The 17,748-nt window shown below is 43.5% G+C and overlaps 1 protein-coding gene across 1 annotated transcript in view; it reads right to left on the bottom strand.

The window, feature by feature from the left end:
* The window catches only part of mAChR-A (muscarinic Acetylcholine Receptor, A-type), a gene marked incomplete in the record, with an annotated part of 293,681 nt that overhangs the window by 100,479 nt on the left and 175,454 nt on the right, over positions 1-17,748 (bottom strand). Inside the window, 1 exon segment of the mRNA XM_069304758.1 lies at positions 2,995-3,047.

Below are 17,748 nucleotides of genomic sequence, written 5' to 3'. Positions count from 1 at the left end.
TTTGTTACATTGCCAGCCTCAATTATATTTTTTATTTGAACCTTTCCCATTATAAAACTAAAATCCTTTTCCCCACATTCACACATCTTATTCAGCGTTGCCCATTATAACAGGACCCTCTGGGAGCCACAGAGAATGACTGGCTACCAGTAAACTTAACCTGTAAACTTTGTGACGATTTTTAAAACATTTACTTAAACAAATACAACATTGAAATCGAAGAGCAAAACATATTAGACCTTGAAGACTTCTGCACAATTAACTAGGCAATTATGTCATTGTATCTTGTGTATTGGTTGTCGTTTTAATAATTAAGACTAAATTTTTCTGCCAATCAGCATTTGTATTTGTAGTTCTAATAGATCATCCTCTTTCATGTGGCTGTAAACAATCATGAGTTACATTTACAATTTTGTAAATTAGAGTAAATATATTTAAGATTTTTGAGTGTAGACGTTTATAGCATCCTGAAAGTGACTGAACTGTTCAAATATGTTATTTATTAGTCTTGTAATATGTATGATCCTATGTTCAATGTGGCACTGAACAAGATCAGCTTCCTCACTGCAATATATGAATATTCTCAGATTAAGCACACTTATAATGGTGACACCTGTTGTGTACAAGATGCAAGTCTTTCACCTCTTGAGTCCATTTGTTCTGTTCAGGAAATCATCTGTAATTGTGATAATGTCAGGTCAGGTTGTGGTTCAAGAAGGAGAACGATCCACTTAGTGAATACTGAAGAATCAGACGAACTACTCAAGACAACACAAGCATCCTCACTGAGCAAGGGGTCGGACCACTCAAGACAAAAACAGTATCCTGTTTTTCCAAAACAATGGCTCTTTCTTCCATCTTCCACTGGACATTCCGTTTTTCTTCGTGGTTGACACCATTGGAATTCGAACCTAAATGACCCAACAGCAGAACGCTCTCTGGTGAGGGCGATGAGTATGGCTTCTCATAAAGAAGATCTTGCAGCATCCTTACAAATGAAATGCACTTTCCACACCTAAGGTTAATTTCCCAATGTTCACGAATAATTTATCGGTCACTTCCTCAGTTGGAAGTTCACAAAGACGGGATATATTCAGGAGACAATCCTTGGAGCCGGATGGGCTCGAACCAGCGTCCAGGTTAGCAGCAGACACGCATCATGCCCCCTTAGCCATGACGTGTTACAAGTTATTAAACCTCGAGCCGTAGTTAATCAATAGGCAGCACCCTGGTGCCTGCAGACAATTTTATAATATTGGTTCGTGAACATGAGCCATTGAACAAATGAACTTCTATTAACAGAAACAGTAACTTGCAAGAATTAACTTCATAAACAATAACGCAGCAAATTTCCTCATAAACAACTTTCCTTTCAGCAAATCAAATGTTTTGAAAGATGTAAATGACACCTATAAGCCTTTTTCTTCCCTCCTGGCGACTGTCAGACCAAATTATTTCAATATCTTCGCAAGACGACAAACATCTCTTTCAAGGTGCTTGTCTGAGCCCAAACAACTAGGTTATATTATAGCTTATATAAAGATTTTTATAAAGCTTATATAAAGCTTTATATAAAGCTTATATAAAGCTTTATATAAAGCTTTATATACAGCTTTATATAAAGCTTATATAAAGCTTTATATAAAGCTTATATAAAGCTTTATATAAAGCTTTATATACAGCTTTATATAAAGCTTATATAAAGCTTATATAAAGCTTTATATAAAGCTTATATAAAGCTTTATATAAAGCTTTATATACAGCTTTATATAAAGCTTATATAAAGCTCATATAAAGCTTATATAAATCTTATATATAGCTTTATATTATAGTTATATAAAGCTCACATAATTTCAACACAAAATCACGTCATCATCAGAGATATCCTGACCAAGTAATCGACACAAACTACGACGATAGGTTATCTTGAGGTTATCTTGAGATGATTTCGGGGCTTAGCGTCCCCGCGGCCCGGTCCTCGACCAGATCTCCTTTTTGTTACACATTTCCCAGGAAGCAGCCCAGGAGGTGTGATTTGATTTGCCTAACACAGCAAATCATCTTACTGGGTTAAAGTCATTTGCATTCTCTTTTCTTGTGTCTCTGAAGATGCTTAAGAAAAACTTATTATTTTCCCGTAAAAACACCTCATACTAATTCGTCCTTCAGAGACATGCATTAGGCCCACCCAGAAAAGTTATAAAATATTAATAATATTCAATATATTATTCAATAATATTCAATGAAACAGATATATATGGAGGAAAAACAGGCGAAGGTCACCTTTTGAATTCAGGGTCAGAGAGCCAGTTACCATCCAGAAATTGAGAAAACAAGTCAGAACTTCTGTATTATTTCACTAATTAGTAGAATTCAATAACCCTTCTTCGTCAATGAATATTATTTTCATGATGACCAGACCACACACTAGAAGTTGAAGGGACGACGACGTTTCGGTCCGTCCTGGACCATTCTCAAGTCGATTGTCTTGAGAATCGACTTGAGAATGGTCCAGGACGGACCGAAACGTCGTCGTCCCTTCAACTTCTAGTGTGTGGTCTGGTCAACATACTTCAGCCACGTTATTGTGACTCATCGTCTGCTTATTTTAATGATTTTATATAATATGCGATGTGTGGATGATGCTGAAGTATTCATCACATCATCACCCTCTCTGTAGCAACGACAACCGTATCATCCCATTTACGCCACATCAATTACATATCAGCATACCTCAACAGGATGATTTAGTCCAAAGACCAATCCGAATCTCAGTCTTCCTGAATTCATCCAATAAGACCACATCAATCCCTCGAGTTCAGCCAATTGAAACACTGTTATATCACACACACAAGTGTCAATATGCACACAATAACATAACCTGCGCAACAGCCAATGGGAGTCATCTTAGCCTCCAGGACTCCAAACACAGACCTTTCCCACACACACACATCAACCAATCAGGTCGCTCCACCCGCCTACCAGGACACTCACCTCAACCAATAAGGACGCACCACGCAGCTAGCGGCAGCCTCTCTCCTTCATGTCTGAAAAAAAGAAGCTAACATCAGTGAAGAATTTCGAAGACTTTAATGCAGGAGTAAGAGAAGAGTCCCGGAGGAGACGCCATCACATAAATACAAGTGTTTGAAGAATTGTATTTATGTCTTTGTTGGTAACTTTGTGGAGAAAACTTGCTCCCATTTACATGTCTTTCTTCATAACTTTCAAGGTATTATATATATACTAGCTGTACCCGGGCACGCGTTGCTGTGGCTCAGCAACCTTCCCCCTGTCTCCTAGTCCTCCCCCCACCATTGTCCATGCCCCGTCCCCTCATCCTCCCAATCATTCCTCACTCACCTGTCTCCCCTCTTCCTTCCTACAATTCCCCACTCCCTCGTCTACTTGTGCTCCCCACTATTCCTCCACTCCCCCATCCTCTTATCCTCCCTACCATTCCCCTCTCCCCTGTCCCCTCGTCCTTTCCACCAACCCCCACTCCTCTGTCCCTTTGTCCTCTCCACAATTCTCCATTCTCCTATCCTCTCGTCCCCAACTGCCCCGTCCCCTTGTCCTTCCCCACTATTACCCCCCTCCCCTGTCCTCTCGTCCTCCCCAAAATCCCCCACTCCCGTCCCCTCGTCCTCCCCAACATTCCCCACTCCCTCGTTCGATGCATTCCCAAACGATCAGATGATCCCATCAGAAAATTAAGAACATCAAATGATCTGATGTTTCCATCACTGAAATATACGAAAAACCGATAAAAAATGAAATTAAAAAATTAAAAAAATACAAAAATAAACTATACTCAGGAAATGAACGGTATGGTAAACAACACAGCTCAACTTCAACGCAATGTCACATAAAATAAATTAAATAAAAATGACAATAAATCGAAATTTATGAAAATTAAATTTATCAATGCAATCGGAAACATTGAAATGGAATCGTAACATATTTAGTATAGCGTGAGTGGCTATTACATGCAACAGATGGCGCTGTTTTTCAAAAAAGCATGTTTTTACCTGTCACAGGTGCGGCATCTATATAATCAGTATATAAAAACACGCGCCTATTCGAATGCAACGTTGTGTCAAAATTTCAAAGCAATCGGTAAAGAGGTTTTGAAGATTTTTCTCACATGAAAAACACAGTTTTTAAAAAAAAAAGAGACCTTGTTTTCTTCCGTCACAGACGTGACATAAATATAAGTATATAAAAACCCGTTCAGATGCGAATGGAACATTGTGTGAAAATTTCAAAGCAATCGGTGATGAACTTTCGGAGATTAGCGATTCTGAACAAGCGAACATTTCCATATATATATATATATATATATAATATATATATAATATATATATATATATATATATATATATATATGCGAACAAGCTTGAATGGTTCCCAATCATATATACAACTGAAAACGCCACACCCCAGAAGTGACTCGAACCCAGACAGCCAGGAGCACAAGGCAACTGGTGTACAAGGTTCTCTCATAGAGAGAACCTTGCACTCTCAGAGTCACCATCACTCACAGAGATAACCTTGCACTCTCAGAGTCACCATCACTCACAGAGAGAACCTTGCACTCTCAGAGTCACCATCACTCACAGAGATAACCTTGCCCTCTCAGAGTCACCATCACTCACAGAGAGAACCTTGCACTCTCAGAGTCACCATCACTCACAGAGAGAACCTTGCACTCTCAGAGTCACCATCACTCACAGAGATAACCTTGCCCTCTCAGAGTCACCATCACTCACAGAGAGAACCTTGCACTCTCAGAGTCACCATCACTCACAGAGATAACCTTGCGCTCTCACTATCAATCAACTGAGAAACGTTCAACAATTCCACTTCATTAACGTCTGGCCAATTAGGTCGGACGTGAGTGTGGGCGGTAGTTATAGAGTAGTTAAGAGTCAGGACGACACTAAGCAGCGAAGGTGTACGAGGTGGTTGGGTAACGATGGTAATTACTCACATTCCCGGAGCCCTTGAACGTGAAAAATCATTCTTCAACAACGTGATTACATAGACCTGTGTTGCATACAGTTACAATTCATTATAAAAGGGGATAGCAGGAATTTGAGTTGCAGCTCCAGATAGATCGAATTTTGTCTATTTCGACATTGGAGGTGACGATCTTGTCGTCGACATTGGAGGTGACGATCTTGTCGTCGACATTAGAGGTGATGATCTTGTCGTCGACATTAGAGGTGATGATCTTGTCGTCGACATTGGAGGTGACGATCTTGTCGTTGCTATCAACGAGACCAGACATCTTTTCTGGTAATATAATTGATAATTGTGCCTCGTTAATTACTTAACAGCTCTATAACATTTATACGACAATGTTTGTGTCTCTGAATATCTCTCACATTGTTGCATCTTCGGTTTACTTAGACTACCACTTAAGTATTAAGTGCGTCTCAGACCATTTGTAGTAATTCGAAAGTGGACATTTTGATCAAGGTCCCTCTGTTTTACACAAGATCCATGTGAGGGCAGTAGAACTCACGGTTGTAATTCTTTTAACCATGTCGTGGCGGCACAGACGATTAAGGCAGCGTCTGAGATCCTCTCGGACGTAGGTTCGAAACCTCATCACGGCCCTTGTGGACTTGTTCCTCTGATCTATTCTCCACACGGACAACAAGAGGCTGCCAATCGAACTGAAGATAAACTCTTGTAGGTATAAATAACTGCAAATTTTGGGCGTTTAAAACAAAGTCCCACAATTAAACACGATAAAAACAGCGAAGACACTGGAACCTAATCAAGAGTCTAACCAAGAGCCTAACCAAGAGCCTAACCAAGAGCCTAACTTACACTACACCAAACACTGACGACATTAAACACTCTAAAAATCCACATTTCGAACAGATCATCAGGAGTTGCTGTATGTGCAATCATTTGAGAAAATATGTGGGAGATATCAGCATGCAATAGTGATTGCAGGAGACTCAGAGACTCAGAGAGTTGCACTCTGAACCTTTGAGTGCAACTCCGAGTCTGTCCAGCCACGGTACACAGCTTCCACTGTTTTATATCCTCATGCGTCATTCGTAATTGGTGTAACTGTTCCAACAATTCTGTTATTTCACGTGTCATTCATAATTGGTGCATAACAGCGGCCACTTTCCCTACACCATTTGGTAGTTAGGTCACCCTGACTCTAACCCGTCTAAGGGTCATGTAAATAATTGAAATAAACTGTGTATATAGAGGAACTGCCTGGCATGGTCCAATAGCAGGTGCCTGGCATGGTCTAATAGCAGCTGCCTGGCATGGTCCAGTAGCAGGTGCCTGGCATGGTCCAATAGCAGCTGCCTGGCATGGTCTAATAGCAGCTGCCTGGCATGGTCCAATAGCAGGTGCCTGGCATGGTCTAATAGCAGCTGCCTGGCATGGTCCAATAGCAGGTGCCTGGCATGGTCTAATAGCAGCTGCCTGGCATGGTCCAATAGCAGGTGCCTGGCATGGTCTAATAGCAGCTGCCTGGCATGGTCCAATAGCAGCTGCCTGGCATGGTCTAATAGCAGCTGCCTGGCATGGTCTAATAGCAGCTGCCTGGCATGGTCCAATAGCAGCTGCCTGGCATGGTCTAATAGCAGCTGCCTGGCATGGTCCAATAGCAGGTGCCTGGCATGGTCTAATAGCAGCTGCCTGGCATGGTCCAATAGCAGGTGCCTGGCATGGTCTAATAGCAGCTGCCTTCATGGTCCAGTAGCAGGTGCCTGGCATGGTCCACTAGCAGGTGCCTGGCATGGTCCAATAGCAGCTGCCTTCATGGTCCAATAGCAGCTGCCTTCATGGTCCAATAGCAGGTGCCTGGCATGGTCCAATAGCAGCTGCCTTCATGGTCCAATAGCAGCTGCCTTCATGGTCCAATAGCAGCTGCCTTCATGGTCCAATAGAGGTCAGAAAGGTCAGGCATGGTCACAAAGATGAAAGACAAGGTCAAAGAGAGGTCAAGCAAGGTCAAAGAGAGGTCAAGCAAGGTCAAAGAGAGGTCAAGCAAGGTCAAAGACAGGTCAGGAAATGCCTGATAGTGGTCAAGAAAGTTTACATAAAGATAATAAAAAGGCTGATAGGAATGTAAATAAGGAGTCATTTAAGATTATTTTTACTACATATGTCAGAACAATTCCTGAATTTGTTGTACCAGTCAAGATTCATTGCCCTGAAAATCACGGAAAGGAAGCTGGAGAAATTCCAAAAGTAAGTCACCAGATTAGTCCCTGAACTGAGAGGTATGAGTTATGAGGAAAGACTACAGAAATTAAAAATTACATCTCTGGAAAATATGAAAAAAAAGAGAGAGGGGACATGATTACTCCATTAAAAATACTTGAGAGGGAAATCGAGACGGTACACAGAGACAGAATTTGACACGATACTTTCTTGATGAGAACAAACTGGCCCAAAACTGATGATGTTCGATTATTATACCGAACGGTGTTCTGCCTACGTCCTCTGTTCGAATCACCCGTTACTAACTACGTCATCCAGTTAGTTAGAAGTAGTTAGTGAGGAGGGGGGGGGAGGGGGATACGAACAGAGAACCTCTTCTAACTTCATCCACGCACAAGAAATATACCCAACATAGACCTAACTAGATACCAAACTCGAATGTAATATAAACATACTTTATACACGAAAATAACTATTTATACACCATGTATTGTATTTATACAATATACTGCACATTCAATTTGATGAATTCTTCCCCAAGGTCGGGCAGGGATGTGCTGTAAATCACCCAACATTCATTTCTAGGCTGACTGCCACTTAGTAAACATTCTCTCCACACTGATACGCGTAAGATCGAGTCGTAAGATCGAGTCGTAAGATCGAGTCGGAAGATCGAGTCGGAAGATCGAGGCGTGAGATCATGTCGTAAGATCGATGCGTAAGATCGAGGCGTTAGATCGAGGCGTTAGATCGAGGCGTAAGATCGAGGCGTGAGATCATGTCGTAAGATCGATGCGTAAGATCGAGGCGTTAGATCGAGGCGTAAGATCGAGTCGTAAGATCCAGTCGTAAGATCGAGTCGTAAGATCGAGGCGTAAGATCCAGTCGTAATATCGGGTCGTAAGATCGAGGCATAAGATCGAGTCGTAAGATGGAGTCCACCAACCACGTGAAGTCTCTGACACAAAGCTTCTGATTCATCCTGTAACCTGGCGTTCGATAGCCCAACCACTTGGGCTGGACGGTAGAGCGACGGTCTCGCTTCATGCAGGTCGGAGTTCAATCCCCGACCGTCCAAATGGTTGGGCACCATTCCTTCTTTCCCCCCGTCCCATCCCAAATCCTTATCCTGACCCCTTCCAAGTGCTGTATAGTCTAATGGCTCGGCGTTTTCTCCTTATGGTTCTCTTCCCTAGCGCTTGATAAAACCACTAACTAACGAAAACCAACGAACTCGTTAAATGAATATGATTCTCGCATCAGGATTGACTAACGTAGGATAAGAACTCGCAGTTTTCACTTTCATTAAGAACATGATCATCATTTCTCATGGCCAAGCTGGCTAAGGCTTTTTACATGTGATATGGGGAAGGTGAGTCTAGGATAACGACCTATCTTTATATAACCAACGAACTCGTTAAATGAATATGATTCTCGCATCAGGATTGACTAACGTAGGATAAGAACTCGCAGTTTTCACTTTCATTAAGAACATGATCATCATTTCTCATGGCCAAGCTGGCTAAGGCTTTTTACATGTGATATGGGGAAGGTGAGTCTAGGATAACGACCTATCTTTATATAACCGACTGGGCCCCAGGAGCTGAAGCTTATTATATGTAAATGGTGGGGCCCAGGAGCCAGAGCTTACTGCCAGTGAGTGAGGTAATGTCAATGGAGACTTTTAAATCATTAAATTATTTTTCCTCTATCTTTCTTGGCTTGATTGAGCACTTTAGCTCAAAGCTAACGCGTTAATTAACGTAAATTATCCAACCAGGTGATTGAATATTAACGAGTAATCCCCTGGGCCAATTAGAGGCTTAATATATATCGTTTACGATTTGAGTATATCGTATAATTGTTGTTAATAATATAATATTAAATGGCCAGCCCAGAGGTGTTTGGGTCGACGCCATTTAAGGACTGTAAGCTCACCCAAACTACATATCTGCCATTAGAATGTGTACTACACATGTGAACATCTACATCAGTACCTTGCAAGTAAACTGGAATGTGTACTACACATGTGAACATCTACATCAGTACCTTGCAGGTAAACTGGAATGTGTACTACACATGTGAACATCTACATCAGTACCTTGTAAGTAAACTGGAATGTGTGCTACACATGTGAACATCTACATCAGTACCTTGCAAGTAAACTGGAATGTGTGCTACACATGTAAACATCTACATCAGTACCTTGCAAGTAAACTTATCACAGGACAACAACAACAACAACAACAAAATGGGATGAATTTATTAGGTTGCCGGTCGGCCGAGCAGACAGCACGCTGGACTTGTGATCCTGTGGTCCTGGGGTCGATCCCAGGCGCAGGCGAGAAACAATGGGCAGAGTTTCTTTCACCCTATGCCCCTGTTACCTAGCAGTAAAATAGGCACCTGGGAGTTAGTCAGCTGTCACGGGCTGCTTCCTGGGGGTGGAGGCCTGGTCGAGGACCGGGCCGCGGGGACACTAAAAGCCCCGAAATCTTCTCAAGATAACGTAGATCTCAAGATTGCAATTAGAGCCGACTCTACTTAAAGGAGGTCAATGGGGCCGACACCAACTTGCATTTGACAGTCATATTCAACCATCAGCCCGCCAAACACACAGCGAAACTACGACGTTGCTACAACGTTCGAACAAGATATAACACCTCCTAACCAGTTATAGGAACCAATATAACAAGTTGTAACAACGTTCTAATACGTCAAAAACACGTTAAGCCAAGATGTAACAACTTTATTACAAGTTGTAACAAGCGGAAAATAGAGTCATTTACGGTTTGTGTTTCCAGGGAGGCACTATAGCATGCAACATGGCACTATAGCATGCAACATGGCACTATAGCATGCAACATGGCACTATAGCATGCAACATGGCACTATAGCATGCAACATGGCACTATAGCATGCAACATGGCACTATAGCATGCAACATGGCACTATAGCATGCAACATGGCACTATAGCATGCAACATGGCACTATAGCACGCAACATGGCACTATAGCATGCAACATGGCACTATAGCACGCGACATGGCACTATAGCATGCAACATGGCACTATAGCACGCAACATGGCACTATAGCATGCAACATGGCACTATAGCATGCAACATGGCACTATAGCACGCGACATGGCACTATAGCACGCAACATGGCACTATAGCACGCAACATGGCACTATAGCACGCGACATGGCACTATAGCACGCGACATGGCACTATAGCACGCAACATGGCACTATAGCACGCAACATGGCACTATAGCACGCGACATGGCACTATAGCACGCAACATGGCACTATAGCACGCAACATGGCACTATAGCATGCAACATGGCACTATAGCATGCAACATGGCACTATAGCACGCAACATGGCACTATAGCACGCAACATGGCACTATAGCATGCAACATGGCACTATAGCACGCAACATGGCACTATAGCACGCGACATGGCACTATAGCACGCAACATGGCACTATAGCACGCAACATGGCACTATAGCACGCGACATGGCACTATAGCACGCAACATGGCACTATAGCACGCAACATGGCACTATAGCATGCAACATGGCACTATAGCATGCAACATGGCACTATAGCATGCAACATGGCACTATAGCATGCAACATGGCACTATAGCACGCAACATGGCACTATAGCACGCAACATGGCACTATAGCACGCAACATGGCACTATAGCATGCAACATGGCACTATAGCATGCAACATGGCACTATAGCATGCAACATGGCACTATAGCACGCGACATGGCACTATAGCATGCAACATGGCACTATAGCACGCAACATGGCACTATAGCACGCGACATGGCACTATAGCACGCAACATGGCACTATAGCACGCAACATGGCACTATAGCATGCAACATGGCACTATAGCATGCAACATGGCACTATAGCATGCAACATGGCACTATAGCATGCAACATGGCACTATAGCATGCAACATGGCACTATAGCATGCAACATGGCACTATAGCACGCAACATGGCACTATAGCACGCAACATGGCACTATAGCACGCAACATGGCACTATAGCACGCAACATGGCACTATAGCATGCAACATGGCACTATAGCATGCAACATGGCACTATAGCACGCAACATGGCACTATAGCATGCAACATGGCACTATAGCACGCAACATGGCACTATAGCATGCAACATGGCACTATAGCACGCAACATGGCACTATAGCACGCGACATGGCACTATAGCATGCAACATGGCACTATAGCATGCAACATGGCACTATAGCACGCAACATGGCACTATAGCACGCAACATGGCACTATAGCACGCAACATGGCACTATAGCATGCAACATGGCACTATAGCATGCAACATGGCACTATAGCACGCAACATGGCACTATAGCACGCAACATGGCACTATAGCACGCAACATGGCACTATAGCACGCAACATGGCACTATAGCATGCAACATGGCACTATAGCATGCAACATGGCACTATAGCACGCAACATGGCACTATAGCATGCAACATGGCACTATAGCACGCAACATGGCACTATAGCATGCAACATGGCACTATAGCACGCAACATGGCACTATAGCACGCGACATGGCACTATAGCATGCAACATGGCACTATAGCATGCAACATGGCACTATAGCACGCAACATGGCACTATAGCACGCAACATGGCACTATAGCACGCAACATGGCACTATAGCATGCAACATGGCACTATAGCACGCAACATGGCACTATAGCACGCAACATGGCACTATAGCACGCAACATGGCACTATAGCATGCAACATGGCACTATAGCATGCAACATGGCACTATAGCATGCAACATGGCACTATAGCACGCAACATGGCACTATAGCACGCAACATGGCACTATAGCACGCAACATGGCACTATAGCACGCAACATGGCACTATAGCATGCAACATGGCACTATAGCATGCAACATGGCACTATAGCATGCAACATGGCACTATAACATGCAACATGGCACTATAGCATGCAACATGGCACTATAGCATGCAACATGGCACTATAGCATGCAACATGGCACTATTCTCATGCGTCTCGCCTCCTTCTCTCAGCAAAGAAATTAACAAAAAACAAACAATTATTTTTTTAAAGACATAAAAAATACTAAAAATGTAATGTAATAATATAAATCAATAAATATATTTAAAAATATTTATGGCACACAATGTGTGAGTGTTTACTATTCGTGTCTGAGGAATCGAGCTCTTAGCTCTTGGACCCCGCCTTTCTACTAATCTATTTTTCCTCTGTTATATCTACTACATATCTACTCTCTAACACACACACACACACACACACACACACACACACACACATCCCCAGGGAGCAGCGCGTGGCAGCTGTCTAACTCCCAGGTAATTATTTACTGCTAGGTGAACAGGTGCATCAGGGTCAAAGAAACTCTGCCCATTTCTTCAGCCTTGGTTGGGAATCGAGCCCGTGCCCTTACGACTACGACTCAAGAGTGCTGTCCACTCAGCCAGGAGGCGCCATGGTGTACTCACCTAGTTGTACTTGCGGGGGTTGAGCTCTGGCTCTTTGGTCCCGCCTCTCAAATGTCATTCAACTAATGTACAGGTTCTGAGCCTATTGGGCTCTATCATATCTACACTTGAAACTGTGTATGGAGTCAGCCTCCACCACATCACTGCCTAATGCATTCCATTTATTAACTTCTCTGAGACTAAAAAAAATTCTTTCTAATGCCTTTATGGCTCTTTTGACCACTCAATTTCCACCTGTGTCGGCTAGTGCGTGTGCCCCTTGTGTTAAATAAACTGTCTTTATCTACCCTATCAATTCCTTTGAGAATTTTGTATGTGGTGATCATGTCCCCCCTAACTCTACTGTCTTACAGTGAATGAAGGTTTATTTCATGTGGTCTCTCCTCATAGTTCACGCCCCTCAGTTCATGTACTCGTCTAGTCAGAGGCAAACCTCTGAACCTTCTCCAATTTAGTTTTCTGCTTGACGAGATATGGACTCCATGCTGGAGTTGCATACTCAAGGATTGGTCTGACATACGTGGTATACAAGGTTCTTAAACAAGTTTTTAAAGGCCGTTTTTATATTGGCTAACGTGGCATATGCCGCTCATGTTATCCTCTTGATGTGGGCGTCGGGGGACAGGTCTGGCGTCATATCAGCATCAGGTCTTTCTCTCTCTCGGATTCTAGTAGAATCTCATCTCCCAAATGATACCGCGTATCTGGCCTCCTGCTCTCTATACCTCATTTAATTACATTACATTTGCTTGGGTTAAACTCTGCCAACCATTTGTTGGACCATTCCTGCAGTTTGTTCAGGTCTTCTTGACACCTCAAACTGTCTTCCTCTGTCTTAATTATTCTCATAATTTTGGCGTCGTCAGCAAACATTGAAAGGAATGAGTCAATAAGTCTATACCCTCTGGGAAATCATTTACGTATATCAGAAACAGGATAGGTCCGAGTACAGAATCTTTTGCGACTCCGCTTGTGACTTCACGCCAATCCGAGGTCTCACTCTTCACAGTAACTCTCTGCTTCCGATTGCTTAGGTACTCCTTTATCCACTGGAGCGCCCTACTAATTACCCCTGCCTGTTTCTCCAGCTTATGCACCAGCCTCTTATGGGGTACTGTGTCAAAGACGTTCCGACAGTCCAAGGAAATGCAGTTTGCCCAACCATTTCTTTCTTCCTTAATCTTTGTCACCAGATCGTAGAATTCTATTAACCCACTGAGGCAAGAATTACCTTCCCTGAACCTAGGTTGATGGCTTGTCACGAAGTCCCTTCTCTCCAGATGTGTTACAAGGTTTTTCTCACGATCTTCTCCATCACCTTGCATGGTATACACGTTAAAGACACTGGCCTGTAGTTCATTGCCTCTAGCCTGTTACCCTCTTTTTGTTTAATGGGACGACATTAGCCGTCTTCCATATTTCTGGTAAGTCTCTCGTTTCCAGTGACCTATTATACACCATGGAGTATTGCAAAGACTTCTGCGCATTCTTTCAGTACCCATGGTGAGATTTCATCCGGACCAACAGCCTTTCACATGTCCAGATCCAGCAGGTGTCTCTTAACCTCATCTCTGGTAATTTAGAACCCTTCCAAGGCCGCCTGGTTTACTGCCACCTCTCCTTGCTCAAGGACTTCACCTTGTTCTATTGTGAAGACCTCCTGGAATATCTTGTTGAGTTCTTCACATACGTCTTTGTCATTCTTTATGTGCCTGTCCTCACCCGTTTTAAGTTTCATCACCTGTTGTTTTCCTCCTGGTGTGACTGTGGAGTAGCTTTGGTTCGGTCTTGGCTATATTTGCGATATCATTTTCATACTGTCTCTCTTCTTCCATATTATATCTACTACATATATTTCTCTCTAACAAACACACACACACACACCCAGGAAACAGCCCGTAGCAGCTGTCTAACTCCCAGGTATCCATTTACGGCCGGGAATCGAACCCGGAACATTAGGATTACGTGTGTGTGTGTGTGTGTTTGTATGTGTGTGGTGTGTGTGTGTGTATATATGTGTGTTGTGTGTGTGTGTGTGTGTATATGTGTGTGGTGTGTGTGTGTGTGTGTATGTGTGTGTGGTGTGTGTGTATATGTGTGTGCTGTGTGTGTGTGTGTGTGTGTTGTTATGACTCCATGTAGCCTGGGGGGGAACGAGTCGACCCAGTGAGAGTTATTCAACTTTCCGGACCTGAGATTAAGAGGTCAGAGAGAGAAAATATATAATTAACGTCAGCGAATAATTTAAGAACATGAGAAGAGGTTGAGCACTTAAATAAGTGACATGAAATGAGATGTCAATAGTTTGGTGACATGACGTGACGTTAGCCCGACGTCGTGACCTCACTTGAGCTACAGCAGTCGTCAGAGGTGGTCGTACTTCGTTGATCTCTTGGGAGGAGAAAGAATATTGTTCCCTGTGTTAGTGGTGAAGGGAAGGCTACTTGTGTGTATTCACCTAGTTGTATTCACCTAGTTGTATTCACCTAGTTGTATTCACCTTGATGTGCTTGCGGGGGTTGAGCTTTGCTCTTTCGGCCCGCCTCTCAACTGTCAATCAACTGTTTACTAACTACTTTTTTTTCCACACCACACACACACACACAGGAAGCAGCCCGTGACAGCTGACTAACTCCTAGGTGCCTATTTACTGCTAGGTAACAGGGGCATTCAGGGTGAAAGAAACTTTGCCCCTTTGTTTCTGTCTGGTGCGGTAATCGAACCAGCGCCACAGAATTACAATTCCTGCGCGCTATCCACCAGGCTACCAGGCCCCCTCATGTGTGTGTGTGTGTGTGTGTGTGTGTGTATTGTCACCTATTCGTACTCACCTAGTTGTGTCTGCAGGATCGAGCATTGACTCTTGGATCCCGCCTTTCCAGCCATCGGTTGTTTACAGAAATGACTCCTGTCCCATTTCCCTATCAAACCTAGTTTTAAAATTATGAATAGAATTTTCTTCCACAACCTGTTCCTTAAGTGCATTCCATTTATCCACTAATGGTGGAAAAATTATATTTTTTTCCAATTTACACACTGTGTGTGTGTGTGTGTGTGTGTGTGTGTGTGTGTGTGTGTGAGTGTTTGTGTGTGTGTGCGTGCATGCGTGTGTGCGTGTGTGCGTGCATGCGTGTGCGCGTACGTGCGTGCGTGCGTGTATCACCACCAATGTCAACAAACTCACCCCTCGTACTTCAAGTTCAAGTACATTTATTACACCATAAAATGCACCTCAAAAAACGGCGTAGCTTAGGCTATTTCTACCCACTAACCGGTCTCACTAACCGGTCTAACTCACCGGTCTCACTAACCGGCCCCACTCACAAAGACGCCCCCCCTCACACCACAACACCCACCATCTCCTCACATCACCAAACAACTCACAACTAACCAGAGTCACGTTGTGAGGACAAGCTGACTGCTATCACTGCACACAATATTGCAAAAGGAAATAAGAATTCTGAACTCCTGGAAATCGGCCACCTTTAGGACCACTAGCAGGGCCACCACCATGGCCACCAGGAGGGCCATGAGCAGGGCCACCAGGAGGGCCACCAGCAGGGCCACCAGCAGGGCCACCAGCAGGGCCACCAGCAGGGCCACCAGCAGGGCCACCAGCAGGGCCACCAGCAGGGCCACCAGCGGGGCCATAGAGGCCGCCTCGAACCCCGGGTCGCTGGAGGGGTAAGCAGGCGTCCAGCGACTAAGAACATTCTTAATGACTCCCCGGAAATTGAAAGAGAAAATTCGTGATATTCCGTGGATTTGATGATTTTTTTTTTTCGAATTGCAAATTTTGCTGTGGGAGTAGTGGGGATCTGGGAGAGGGAGGGAGGGGGGGAGAGAGAGAGAGAGAGAGAGAGAGAGAGAGAGAGAGAGAGAGAGAGAGAGAGAGAGACAGAGACAGAGACAGAGAGAGAGAGAGACAGAGAACGAAGGACAGTAGGAGGAGCAGGAGAAGGAGGAGAGGAAGCAGGAGAAGGAGTGGAAGGAGGATGGATGGAAGGAGAAGGAGGTGAGGAGAACAAGGAATAGGATGAGGAAGAAGAAGATAAGCACTCTCAGTAGAGGAGAAGACCGTGATAAGAATGATAATATTAACATGCCAATGACTGCTACTTCTATTAATATTTCCATATCAATATTAACACGATTTTTCTCCCACTCTTTATTCCTTAATTCCATTTCTCAACTTTATTTCTCAACCTCTACGCTCTTCCAACTTTATTTTCAGCTTTACTCTTTCTAATATAACTTTCCAAATTACACTGAACTTCAGCTTTAGTTTCCATACTTTACTTTTCAACTTTTCTTCGCTACTTTACTATAAAGCTACACAGAAAATGTGAAATAAAGTTAAAGCGTTGGAGTTCCGGGTGGAAATATGAATATTAATAATTTTTGGAACGTGTGGAAGTGCGAATTCAATTTTTTTGTTTGCAACCGTGTTTGTGAGTCTCTTTGGCCTATATCTGTGAGTCCATTAGCCTTGTGAGTCTGTGTGTGTGAGTCCATTAGCCTTGTGAGTCTGTGTGTGTGAGGCTATTAGCCTTGCGAGTCTGTGTGCGTGTGAGTCCATTAATCTTGTGAGTCTGAGTGTGAGTCCATTAGCCATGTGAGTCTGAGTGTGTAAGGCCATTAGCCTTGTGAGTCAGTGTGAGTCCATATATGTTTCTCAGCAGGTTTGCAATCGAATTATCCATTGTTATATTCCAGTATTTGCAATTGACTCTCATACTTTGGCTCACAACGGCAGACACTTAGAAGGTCTGTCTGCTGCATCAGTACACTTATAAGGTCTTACCTTAGTCAGGTGTAGTCAGGTGGACTTGGCCACTTGAGAAAGTTTATCTTGATTATAAGTGCACTTGAAAGGGTCAGTCTCGATAATAAGTGCACTTGGAAGGGTCAGTATGGATAATAAGTGCATTTGAAAGGGTCAGTCTGGATAATAAGTGCACTTGAA

The sequence above is a fragment of the Procambarus clarkii genome, chromosome 53 (genome assembly GCF_040958095.1).
Source record: "Procambarus clarkii isolate CNS0578487 chromosome 53, FALCON_Pclarkii_2.0, whole genome shotgun sequence".
Classification (NCBI taxonomy): Eukaryota; Metazoa; Arthropoda; class Malacostraca; order Decapoda; family Cambaridae; genus Procambarus; species Procambarus clarkii.
This window is presented reverse-complemented; position numbering and strand designations above follow the sequence as displayed.